General features: G+C 45.3%; 1 long non-coding RNA gene across 1 annotated transcript in view; it reads left to right on the top strand.

Annotated features, from left to right (window-relative positions):
- Positions 1-13,779, top strand: part of LOC149972428 (uncharacterized) — a 503,925-nt gene that overhangs the window by 311,628 nt on the left and 178,518 nt on the right. Inside the window, exon 2 of the long non-coding RNA XR_016491432.1 lies at positions 12,241-12,302. This is a non-coding gene — a long non-coding RNA (uncharacterized LOC149972428). The remainder of the gene's footprint in view (positions 1-12,240; positions 12,303-13,779) is intronic.

Below are 13,779 nucleotides of genomic sequence, written 5' to 3'. Positions count from 1 at the left end.
CAAAACCCTTCACAGGACCCTACAGTCTACGTCACCACTCACTTAACCCTTCACAGAACATCACAGTCTACATCACCACTCACTTAACCCTTCACAGGACCCCACAGTCTACATCACCACTCACTTAACTCTTCACAGAACACCACAGTCTACATCACCACTCACAAAACCCTTCACAGGACCCCACAGTCTACATCACCACTCACTTAACCCTTCACAGGACCCCACAGTCTATATCACCACTCACGTAACCCTTCACAAGACCCCACAGTCTATATCACCACTCACTTAACCCTTCACAGGACCCCACAGTCTATATCACCACTCACTTAACTCTTCACAGGACCATACAGTCTACATCACCACTCACTTAACCCTTCACAGGACCCCACAGTCTATATCACCACTCACTTAACCCTTCACAGGACCCAACAGACTACATCACCACTCACAGGACCCCACAGTCTACATCACCACTCACTTAACCCTTCACAGGACCCCACAGTCTATATCACCACTCACTTAACCCATCACAGAACACCACAGTCTACATCATCACTCACTTAACCCTTCACAGGACCCCACAGTCTACATCACCACTCACTTAACCCTTCACAGAACACCACAGTCTATATCAACACTCACCTAGACCATCACAGGAACCCACAGTCTACATCACCACTCCACACTTAACCCTTCACAGGACCCCACAGTCTACATCACCACTCCACACTTAACCCTTCACAGGACCCAAAAGTCTACATCTCCACTCACTTAACCCTTCACAGAACACCACAGTCTACATCATCACTCACTTAACCTTTCACAGAACACCACAGTCTACATCATCACTCACTTAACCCTTCACAGAACACCACAGTCTACATCACCACTCACAGGACCCCACAGTCTACATCACCACTCACTTAACCCTTCACAGAACCACACAGTCTATATCACCAATCACCTAACATTTCACAGGACCCCACAGTCTACATCACCACTCACTTAACCCTTCACAGGACCCCACCGTCTACATCACCACTCACTTAACCCTTCACAGGACCCCACCGTCTACATCACCACTCACTTAACTCTTCACATGACCCCACAGTCTATATCACCACTCACCTAACCCTTCACAGGACCCCACAGTCTACATCACCACTCCACACTTAACCCTTCACAGGACCCAAAAGTCTACATCTCCACTCAATTAACCCTTCACAGAACACCACAGTCTACATCACCACTCACTTAACCCTTCACAGGACCCAACAGACTACATCACTACTCACAGGACCCCACAGTCTACATCATCACTCACTTAACCCTTCACAGGACCCCATAGTCTACATCACCACTCACTTAACCCTTCACAGAACACCACAGTCTATATCAACACTCACCTAGCCCTTCACAGGACCCCACAGTCTACATCACCACTCCACACTTAACCCTTCACAGGACCCAAAAGTCTACATCTCCACTCACTTAACCCTTCACAGAACACCACAGTCTACATCATCACTCACTTAACCCTTCACAGAACACCACAGTCTACATCACCACTCACAGGACCCCACAGTCTACATCACCACTCACTTAACCCTTCACAGGACCTCACCGTCTACATCACCACTCACTTAACTCTTCACAGGAACCAAAAGTCTACATCTCCACTTAATTAACCCTTCACAGAACACCACAGTCTACATCATCACTCACTTAACCCTTCACAGAACACCACAGTCTACAATCACCACTCACTTAACCCTTAACAGGACCCCACAGTCTACATCACCACTAACTTAACCCTTCACAGAACCCAACAGTCTACATCACCACTCAATTAACACTTAACAGGACCCCACAGTCTACATCACCACTCACTTAACTCTTCACATGACCCCACAGTCTATATCACCACTCACCTAACCTTTCACAGGACCCCACAGTCTACATCACCACTCCACACTTAACCCTTCACAGGACCCAAAAGTCTACATCTCCACTCAATTAACCCATCACAGAACACCACAGTCTACATCATCACTCACTTAACCCTTCACAGAACACCACAGTCTACAATCACCACTCACTTAACCCTTCACAGGACCCCATAGTCTACATCACCACTAACTTAACCCTTCACAGAACCCAACAGTCTACATCACCACTCAATTAACACTTAACAGGACCCCACAGTCTACATCACCACTAACGTAACCCTTCACAGAACACCACAGTCTACATCACCACTCCACACCTAACCCTTCACAGGACCCCACAGTCTACATCACAAAATCTCACTTAACCCTTCACAGGATGCCACAGTCTACATCACCAACTCACTTAACCCTTCACAGGACCCCACAGTCTATATCACCACTCACTTAACTCTTCACAGGACCATACAGTCTACATCACCACTCACTTAACCCTTCACAGGACCCCACAGTCTATATCACCACTCACTTAACCCTTCACAGGACCCAACAGACTACATCACCACTCACAGGACCCCACAGTCTACATCACCACTCCACACTTAACCCTTCACAGGACCCCACAGTCTACATCACCACTCACTTAACCCTTCACAGGACCCCACAGTCTACATCACCACTCACTTAACCCTTCACAGAACACCACAGTCTATATCACCACTCACCTAACCTTTCACAGGACCCCACAGTCTACATCACCACTCACAGGAACCCACAGTCTACATCACCACTCACTTAATCCTTCACAGGACCCCACCGTCTACATCACCACTCACTTAACCCTTCACAGGACCCCACAGTCTACATCACCACTCACTTAACCCTTCACATGACCCCACAGTCTAAATCACCACTCACCTAACCCTTCACAGGACCCCACAGTCTACATCACCACTCCACACAAAACCCTTCACAGGACCCCACAGTCTACATCACCACTCACTTAACCCTTCACAGAACACCACAGTCTACATCATCACTCACTTAACCCTTCACAGAACACCACAGTCTACATCACCACTCACAGGACCCCACAGTCTACATCACCACTCACTTAACCCTTCACAGGACCTCACCGTCTACATCACCACTCACTTAACTCTTCACATGACCCCACAGTCTATATCACCACTCACCTAACCCTTCACAGGACCCCACAGTCTACATCACCACTCCACACTTAACCCTTCACAGGACCCAAAAGTCTACATCTCCACTCAATTAACCCTTCACAGAACACCACAGTCTACATCATGACTCACTTAACCCTTCACAGAACACCACAGTCTACAATCACCACTCACTTAACCCTTAACAGGACCCCACAGTCTACATCACCACTAACTTAACCCTTCACAGAACCCAACAGTCTACATCACCACTCAATTAACACTTAACAGGACCCCACAGTCTACATCACCACTCACTTAACTCTTCACATGACCCCACAGTCTATATCACCACTCACCTAACCTTTCACAGGACCCCACAGTCTACATCACCACTCCACACTTAACCCTTCACAGGACCCAAAAGTCTACATCTCCACTCAATTAACCCATCACAGAACACCACAGTCTACATCATCACTCACTTAACCCTTCACAGAACACCACAGTCTACAATCACCACTCACTTAACCCTTCACAGGACCCCATAGTCTACATCACCACTAACTTAACCCTTCACAGAACCCAACAGTCTACATCACCACTCAATTAACACTTAACAGGACCCCACAGTCTACATCACCACTAACGTAACCCTTCACAGAACACCACAGTCTACATCACCACTCCACACCTAACCCTTCACAGGACCCCACAGTCTACATCACAAAATCTCACTTAACCCTTCACAGGATGCCACAGTCTACATCACCAACTCACTTAACCCTTCACAGGACCCCACAGTCTATATCACCACTCACTTCACTCTTCACAGGACCATACAGTCTATATCACCACTCACTTAACCCTTCACAGGACCCCACAGTCTATATCACCACTCACTTAACCCTTCACAGGACCCAACAGACTACATCACCACTCACAGGACCCCACAGTCTACATCACCACTCCGCACTTAACCCTTCACAGGACCCCACAGTCTACATCACCACTCACTTAACCCTTCACAGGACCCCACAGTCTACATCACCACTCACTTAACCCTTCACAGAACACCACAGTCTATATCACCACTCACCTAACCTTTCACAGGACCCCACAGTCTACATCACCACTCACAGGAACCCACAGTCTACATCACCACTCACTTAATCCTTCACAGGACCCCACCGTCTACATCACCACTCACTTAACCCTTCACAGGACCCCACAGTCTACATCACCACTCACTTAACCCTTCACATGACCCCACAGTCTAAATCACCACTCACCTAACCCTTCACAGGACCCCACAGTCTACATCACCACTCCACACAAAACCCTTCACATGACCCCACAGTCTACATCACCACTCACTTAACCCTTCACAGAACACCACAGTCTACATCATCACTCACTTAACCCTTCACAGAACACCACAGTCTACATCACCACTCACTTAACCCTTAACAGGACCCCACAGTCTACATCACCACTAACTTAACCCTTCACAGAACCCAACAGTCTACATCACCACTCACTTAACACTTCACATAACACCACAGTCTACATCACCACTCCACACCTAACCCTTCACAGGACTCCATAGTCTACATCACAAAATCTCACTTAACCCTTCACAGGACCCCACAGTCTACATCACCATTCCACACAACACCACAGTCTACATCACCTCTCCACACTTAACCCTTCACAGAACACCACAGTCTACATCACCACTCACTTAACCCTTCACAGGACCCAACAATCGACATCACAACTCACTTAACCCTTCACAGGATGCCACAGTCTACATCACCAACTCACTTAACCCTTCACAGAACACCACAGTCTACATCACCACTCACTTAACCCTTCACAGGACCCAACAATCGACATCACAACTCACTTAACCCTTCACAGGATGCCACAGTCTACATCACCAACTCACTTAACCCTTCACAGGACCCAACAATCGACATCACAACTCACTTAACCCTTCACAGGATGCCACAGTCTACATCACCAACTCACTTAACCCTTCACAGGACCCAACAGTCTACATCACCACTCCACACCTAACCCTTCACAGGACCCCACAGTCTACATCACCACTCCACACCTAACCCTTCACAGAACACCACCGTCTACATCACCACTCCACACTTAACCCTTCACAGGACCCCACAGTATACATCACCACTCACTTAACCCTTCACAGAACACCACAGTCTACATCACCACTCCACACCTAACTCTTCACGGAAGCCCACAGTCTACTTAATCCTTCGCAGGGTCAACTGTTGAGCATTCTGACTGGATCTTAATTGCTGACATCTCCCTCAAATGATTAGTGTTAAGTGATTGTCAGATTTCACTTCATTGAAGGTCTTGATGGTTGTGAGAGAGCAGAGTAGCAGAGTTAATGTCATCGTCATCTGTGATCGTCAAGCAGCATGTCACCCCTGTGATCATGAAGGGTAATTTACATCAATTTAGTAATCCTTCTTCGTTGGATTCATAAATCATATTGTAATAAAATGACATTAAACTTTTCCACGGCCCGTATTTAAATGGTTTGGAGTGATTTATTGTTGGATTTGATTGATAGGACTGCAGTAAGGAATAATCAGATCATCATCAAATCATTGGATCATGAACTCTGTTTTGAGTTCTGCTACTCAGGGTTATGTTCGGTTGGCAGAGAACGGGAGAGGACATCTTGAAACAGAGAACGGGAGAGGACATCTTGAAACAGAGAACAGGAGAGGACATCTTGAAACAGAGAACATCTTGAAACAGAGAACGGGAGAGGACATCTTGAAACAGAGAACGGGAGAGGACATCTTGAAACAGAAAACGGGATAAGACATCTTGAAACAGAGAACGGGATAAGACATCTTGAAACAGAGAACGGGAGAGGACATCTTGAAACAGAGAACGGGAGAGGACATCTTGAAACAGAGAACGGGAGAGGACATATTGAAACAGAGAACGGGAGAAGACATCTTGAGTAACAAAATAACAACACAATATCAAATACAGGTAGTCTAGTCAAATAATTAACATCCAATCACATTAACCATTACTCATCCAATCACATTAACCATTACTCATCCAATCACATTAAGCATTACTCTCTCGCGGGAATTCCACTAACAGTCCGAATGTAGCCAAACGTAGCTGCTGCTCATTCCGTTTGCTCGAAAATTGATTAATGGTTAAAAAAAGTAAGGCCCACTTCCATAGAGACACATACCAGTTCTACTGGTAGTACTGCTACTACCATCACATCCAATGCTAGCATCAGTAATTCTACATTTGTTGTTAGCCCAGCTAGCATCAGTAACTCAACATTTGTTGTTAGCCCAGCTAGCATCAGTAACTCAACATTTGTTGTTAGCCCTTCTAGCATGGACACTTACAGTTGTGAATCTGATGCAGCTGAAGAGCTACTGCCCCTTTACCCGGGAAATCACCGAACAACAGACAGGGATGTTGGACCATCAGGGAGGTGCAAATATCATGAGAACTACATTGTTTTGAAACAATTACTGCTTTGCATACAAGCCAGTGAATTACATGCCTTAAACTGGACGAGTCAACAGCTGTGGTGGGCCTGACACAGCTCCTGGTATATGTCTGTTACAGCTGGATGAGTCAACAGACGTGGTGGGCCTGACACAGCTCCTGGTATATGTCTGTTACAGCTGGATGAGTCAACAGACATGGTGGGCCTGACACAGCTCCTGGTATATGTCTGTTACAGCTGGATGAGTCAACAGACGTGGTGGGCCTGACACAGCTCCTGGTATATGTCTGTTACAGCTGGATGAGTCAACAGACGTGGTGGGCCTGACACAGCTCCTGGTATATGTCTGTTACAGCTGGATGAGTCAACAGACATGGTGGGCCTGACACAGCTCCTGGTATATGTCTGTTACAGCTGGATGAGTCAACAGAAATGGTGGGCCTGACACAGCTCCTGGTATATGTCTGTTACAGCTGGATGAGTCAACAGACGTGGTGGGCCTGACACAGCTCCTGGTATATGTCCGTTAACTTTATGGGGGGGTCAATTAAGGAAGACATCCTCTTCTGCAAACCATTGGAAACCAGGACAACAGGATCATATATTTGTAAAATACTGGACAGCTTTGTGACTTCAAATGAACTTTGGTAGTCAGGATGTGTTGGTATCTGTACTGATGGCGCAAAAGCCATGACAGGGAGACATAGTGGAGTGGTAACTGCAGCATCCACCAAGAGGCTGTTGCTGCCAAGGGAATGCCTGACAGCTTGAAAGACATTTTGGACAGTACAGTGAAAATGGTTAACTTTGCCGAAGCAAGGCCCCTGAACTCTCGCGTATTTTCTGCATTATGCAATGACACGGGCAGCGACCATTTAACACTTTTACAACACACAGAAGTGTGCTGGTTATCAAGGGGCAAAATACTGAAGCTTTTTTCAATTGAGATACGAGCTTAACAAGGACAGCACACAGATATTTCATCATTGTATGATTTTTTTGGGGTGCAAATGAACTCAAGCTTATGGACATTGTCAAATATGTTATAGCGAAGCAACTGAGTGAGTCGGATGCGCAATTACGCAGGTACTTAACCGAAATGGTCGACACAAACAACTGGATTCGTTATCCCTTTCATGCCCTGCCTCTAGTCCACTTACCTATATCCGAACAAGAGAGCCTCATCGAAATTGCAACAAGCGGTTCTGTGAAAATTGAATTTAATCCGAATTTACTGCCAGATTTCTGGATTGGGCTGCGCTCAGAGTATCCTGTCTCAGCAAATCACGCAACTTCGTTTGTTAAGACACTGATGCCCTTTGCAACCACGTACCTATGTGAGAGTGGATTCTTGGCCCTCACCAGCATGAAAACTAAATACAGGCACAGACTGTGTGTGGAAAAAGACTGAGATTCTCTCCAATACAACATTGCAGAGTTATGTGCATCCTTTCAAGCCTACCCTTCTCATTAACCTGTGGCTAGTTATTCACATTTCTTTATGAACAAATCAGGTTTTATATGAAAGATGACTAAATAAAAAGCAAAATTATTGATTATTATTATATTATTATTTGTGCCCTGGTCCTGCAAGAGCTCTTTGTCACTTCCCACCAGCCGGGTTGTGACAATTATACTAATTCTTATGTTTAATAAATGTATCATATAGTGTGTGTGTGTGTAGCAGGCTTACAATGATGGCAAAAAAACAACATTTGAGAGTGTGCTGACCCTGGTGCTAGAGGGGGTACAGCTGGAGGTTGAATGTTAGAAGTGGCACGGGACTACAACATGTTTGGGAACCACTGGTCTAAAACATAGAAGAATGGCAAAAAGAAAGAAGGTTCACAGCGTACTGTATATACGTAGAATATGAATAGGAAATCAATATCGATATTACTCCTTTAAAACAATGTCCTTGGTTTGAAATGTCAGTAAAGAGAATAGTGCTTAAAGCATTGCACATCCATGTGCTGAAATGTTATATAGTCTCTCAGCTTTCCTGAAGTCTGATGGAACTAATGTACTGATGTACTAATGTACTGATGTAACTGATGTACTAATGTGCTGATGTACTGATGTAACTGATGTAACTGATGTACTGATGTACTGATGTAACTGATGTACTGATGTACTAATGTACTGATGTAACTGATGTACTAATGTGCTGATGTAACTGATGTAACTGATGTAACTGATGTACTGATGTACTGATGTAACTGATGTAACTGATGTACTGATGTACTAATGTAACTGATGTACTGATGTAACTGATGTACTGATGTACTGATGTAACTGATGTAACTGATGTACTGATGTAACTGATGTAACTGATGTACTGATGTACTAATGTAACTGATGTAACTGATGTAACTGATGTACTGATGTACTGATGTAACTGATGTAACTGATGTACTGATGTACTGATGTAACTGATGTAACTGATGTACTGATGTAACTGATGTAACTGATGTACTGATGTACTAATGTAACTGATGTAACTGATGTAACTGATGTACTGATGTACTGATGTAACTGATGTAACTGATGTACTGATGTACTGATGTACTAATGTGCTGATGTAACTGATGTACTGATGTAACTGATGTACTGATGTAACTGATGTAACTGATGTACTGATGTACTGATGTAACTGATGTAACTGATGTACTGATGTACTGATGTACTAATGTGCTGATGTAACTGATGTACTGATGTAACTGATGTACTGATGTAACTGATGTACTGATGTAACTGATGTAATGATGTAATGATGTACTAATGTACTAATGTACTGATATAACTGATGTACTGATGTAACTGATGTAACGGATGTACTGATGTACTGATGTACTAATGTGCTGATGTAACTGATGTACTGATGTAACTGATGTACTGATGTAACTGATGTACTGATGTAATGATGAAACTGATGTACTGAATAGCGAAGCAACAAACAGAAACAAACAAAAACAGGAATATAATCTGGGACAAGAACACACACACAGATTTAAACACGCAAACATACATACACACAGTGGATTTGGGAGGACATTTGGAGGAGAGTAAACAGAGAAGTGTTCATGACGTCTGTGTGTGTTTTGGCAGTGTTTAGGCCTGAGGTGGTAGAGGGGGTATGTTTCTGTGGCTAAATAAGTGTTAGTGTTAGTGAGAAGAGAGAAGAGAGAGAGAAGAGAGAGAGAGGGGGAGATATTTTTGAGTGTATTATTTGTAAGGGTGTATGTTTGGGCAGTGTGTGGGCAGTGTGTGGGCAGTGTGTGGGCAGTGTTTGGGCAGTGTGTGGGCAGTGTGTGGGCAGTGTGTGGGCAGTGTGTGCGCAGTGTTTGGGCAGTGTTTGGGCAGTGTGTGGGCAGTGTGTGGGCAGTGTGTGGGCAGTGTGTGGGCAGTATGTGGGCAGTGTTTGGGCAGTGTGTGGGCAGTGTGTGGGCAGTGTGTGGGCAGTATGTGGGCAGTGTGTGGGCAGTATGTGGGCAGTGTGTGGGCAGTGTGTGGGCAGTATGTGGGCAGTGTGTGGGCAGTGTGTGGGCAGTATGTGGGCAGTGTTTGGGCAGTGTGTGGGCAGTGTGTGGGCAGTGTGTGGGCAGTGTGTGGGCAGTGTGTGGGCAGTATGTGGGCAGTGTGTGGGCAGTGTGTGGGCAGTATGTGGGCAGTGTGTGGGCAGTGTGTGGGCAGTTTGTGGGCAGTGTATGGGCAGTATGTGGGCAGTGTGTGGGCAGTGTATGGGCAGTATGTGGGCAGTGTATGGGCAGTATGTGGGCAGTGTGTGGGCAGTATGTGGGCAGTGTGTGGGCAGTGTGTGGGCAGTGTTTCGGCAGTGTGTGGGCAGTGTGTGGGCAGTGTGTGGGCAGTGTGTGGGCAGTGTGTGGGCAGTGTGTGGGCAATATGTGGGCAAGTCCTGCAGGCTCTAGTTTTGTCTTATCATCATTATTGTCCAGTTGTGTGGTCCAGTGCTTCAAGGAAAGACCTAGTTAAGCTGCAGCTGGCCCAGAACACAGCGACACGTCTTGCTCTTAATTGTAATCAGAGGGCTGATATAAATACTATGCATGCCGGTCTCCTCTCTTGGCTAAGAGTTGAGGAGAGACTGAGTCCATCAAATCTTCATTTAAAAAGGAACAATGTGTTGAAAATCCCAAATTGTTTTCATAGTCAACTTACACACAGCTCTGACACACACACTTATCCCACCAGACATGCCACCAGGGGTCTTGTCACAGTCCCCAAATCCAGAACAAATTCAAGAAAGCGTACAGGATTATATACAGAGCCATTTATTGCATGGAACTCTGGTCCATCTCATATTGCTTTAAATGAACAGCAAACCTTGTTTCAAAAAACAGATAAAGCAACACTTCACGGCACAACGCCTCTCCCCTATTTGACCTAGATAGTTTGTGTGTATGCATTGACATGTAGGCTACGTGTGCCTTTACAAAATGTTTATGTAGTTCTGTCCTTGAGCTGTTCTTGTCTATTAATGTTCTGTATTATGTCATTCTGTATTATGTTTCATGGTTCATATTTTGTGTTGGACCCCAGGAAGAGTATCAGGGATCAGGGATCCTGATAAAATACCAAATACCAAAATTCCAAATGTTTGGGCAGCGTTTGGGCAGCGTTTGGGCAGCGTTTGGTTAGCGTGTGGGCAGTGTGTGAGCAGTGTTTGGGCAGCATTTGGTTAGCGTGTGGGCAGTGTGTGGGCAGTGTGTGGGCAGTGTGTGAGCAGTGTTTGTGCTGTGTTTGGGTAGTGTGTGGGCAGTGTTTGTGCTGTGTTTGGGTAGTGTTGGGTAGTGTGTGAGCAGTGTGTGAGCAGTGTTTGGGCAGCGTTTGATTAGCGTGTGGGCAGTGTGTGGGCAGTGTGTGTGCTGTGTGTGAGCAGTGTTTGTGCTGTGTTTGGGTAGTGTGTGAGCAGTGTGTGAGCAGCGTTTGGGCAGCGTTTGGTTAGCGTGTGGGCAGTGTGTGAGCAGTGTGTGTGCTGTATTTGGGTAGTGTGTGGGCAGTGTTGGGCAGTGTTGGGCAGGGGTTTTGAGGGGTTAGGAGCATCACCTGGTCTGGGTCATGGGCCAGTAGTTAACCTCTCATACTCCTCATACTCACCCTTCTGCAACTTAGATATCACCTACAGGTATACAGTTGAAGTGGGAAGTTTACAGTGCCTTGCGAAAGTATTCGGCCCCCTTGAACTTTGCGACCTTTTGCCACATTTCAGGCTTCAAACATAAAGATATAAAACTGTATTTTTTTGTGAAGAATCAACAACAAGTGGGACAGAATCATGAAGTGGAACGACATTTATTGGATATTTCAAACTTTTTTAACAAATTAAAAACTGAAAAATTGGGCGTGCAAAATTATTTTGAAAATCTGAGATGAGTGTTGTTTACAAAAGGCTAAGCTTGAGAGATGGCATATTTATTTCATTTCATTTGCGATTTTCATGAATAGTTAACGTTGTGTTATGCTAATGAGCTTGCTGATAGATTTACACAATCCTGGATACAGGGGTTTTTTCATAGCTAAACGTGACGCAGAAAACGGAGCAATTTGTCCTAAACAAATAATCTTTCAGGAAAAACTGAACATTTGCTATCTGAGAGTCTCCTCATTGAAAACATCTGAAGTTCTTCAAAGGTAAATGATTTTATTTGAATGCTTTTCTGTTTTTTTGTGTAAATGTTGCCAGCTGAATGCTAATGCTAAATGCTACGCTAAATGCTACGTTAGCCATCAATACTGTTACACAAATGCTTGTTTTGCAATGGTTGAGAAGCATATTTTGAAAATCTGAGATGACAGTGTTGTTAACAAAAGGCTAAGCTTGAGAGCTAGCATATTTATTTCATTTCATTTGCGATTTTCATGAATAGTTAACGTTGCGTTATGGTAATGAGCTTGAGTCTGTATTCACGATCCCGGATCCGGGATGGGGAGATCAGAAAGGTTAAGGGTTAAAACAAAAATATCGAAACAATTTTCAATCACTGGATTCTGGAACCAGAAGCGGATGCTTACGTCAATCCACTATCCCCGTCCACAACACCCTAGAAAAAACTAAACCTACTTGAAGGTAACAGTGCTCACCGTAGTGGGTAGGTAGGAGAGGGTAGGTTAGGTAAGTAGAGGGTAGGCAGGTAAGGTAGGAGAGGTTAGGTAAGTAGTGGGTAGGAGAGGTTAGGTAAGTAGTGGGTAGGAGAGGTTAGGTAAGTAGAGGGTAGGCAGGTAAGGTAGGAGAGGGTAGGTAAGTAGTGGGTAGGCAGGTAAGGTAGGTTAGGTAAGTAGTGGGTAGGCAGGTAAGGTAGGAGAGGGTAGGTTAGGTAAGTAGTGGGTAGGCAGGTAAGGTAGGAGAGGGTAGGTTAGGTAAGTAGAGGTTAGGTAAGTAGTGGGTAGGCAGGTAAGGTAGGGTAGGTTAGGTAAGTAGTGGGTAGGCAGGTAAGGTAGGGTAGGTTAGGTAAGTAGTGGGTAGGCAGGTAAGGTAGGTTAGGTAAGTAGTGGGTAGCAGGGTAAGGTAGGAGAGGGTAGGTTAGGTAAGTAGTGGGTAGGCAGGTAAGGTAGGAGAGGGTAGGTTAGGTAAGTAGAGGTTAGGTAAGTAGTGGGTAGGCAGGTAAGGTAGGGTAGGTTAGGTAAGTAGTGGGTAGGCAGGTAAGGTAGGGTAGGTTAGGTAAGTAGTGGGTAGGCAGGTAAGGTAGGTTAGGTAAGTAGTGGGTAGCAGGGTAAGGTAGGAGAGGGTAGGTTAGGTAAGTAGTGGGTAGGCAGGTAAGGTATGAGAGGGTAGGTTAGGTAAGTAGTGGGTAGGCAGGTAAGGTAGGGTAGGTTAGGTAAGTAGTGGGTAGCAGGGTAAGGTAGGAGAGGGTAGGTTAGGTAAGTAGAGGGTAGGTTAGGTAAGTAGTGGGTAGGCAGGTAAGGTAGTAGAGGGTAGGTAAGTAGTGGGTAGGCAGGTAAGGTAGGGTAGGTTAGGTAAGTAGTGGGTAGGCAGGTAAGGTAGGGTAGGTTAGGTAAGTAGTGGGTAGCAGGGTAAGGTAGGAGAGGGTAGGTTAGGTAAGTAGAGGGTAGGTTAGGTAAGTAGTGGGTAGGCAGGTAAGGTAGTAGAGGGTAGGTAAGTAGTGGGTAG

The sequence above is a fragment of the Oncorhynchus mykiss genome, chromosome 24, assembly GCF_057628025.1.
Source record: "Oncorhynchus mykiss isolate SJ-2025 chromosome 24, ASM5762802v1, whole genome shotgun sequence".
Classification (NCBI taxonomy): Eukaryota; Metazoa; Chordata; class Actinopteri; order Salmoniformes; family Salmonidae; genus Oncorhynchus; species Oncorhynchus mykiss.
The sequence above is the reverse complement of the archived record's forward strand: the minus strand, read 5'-3'. Positions and strand labels throughout refer to the sequence as shown.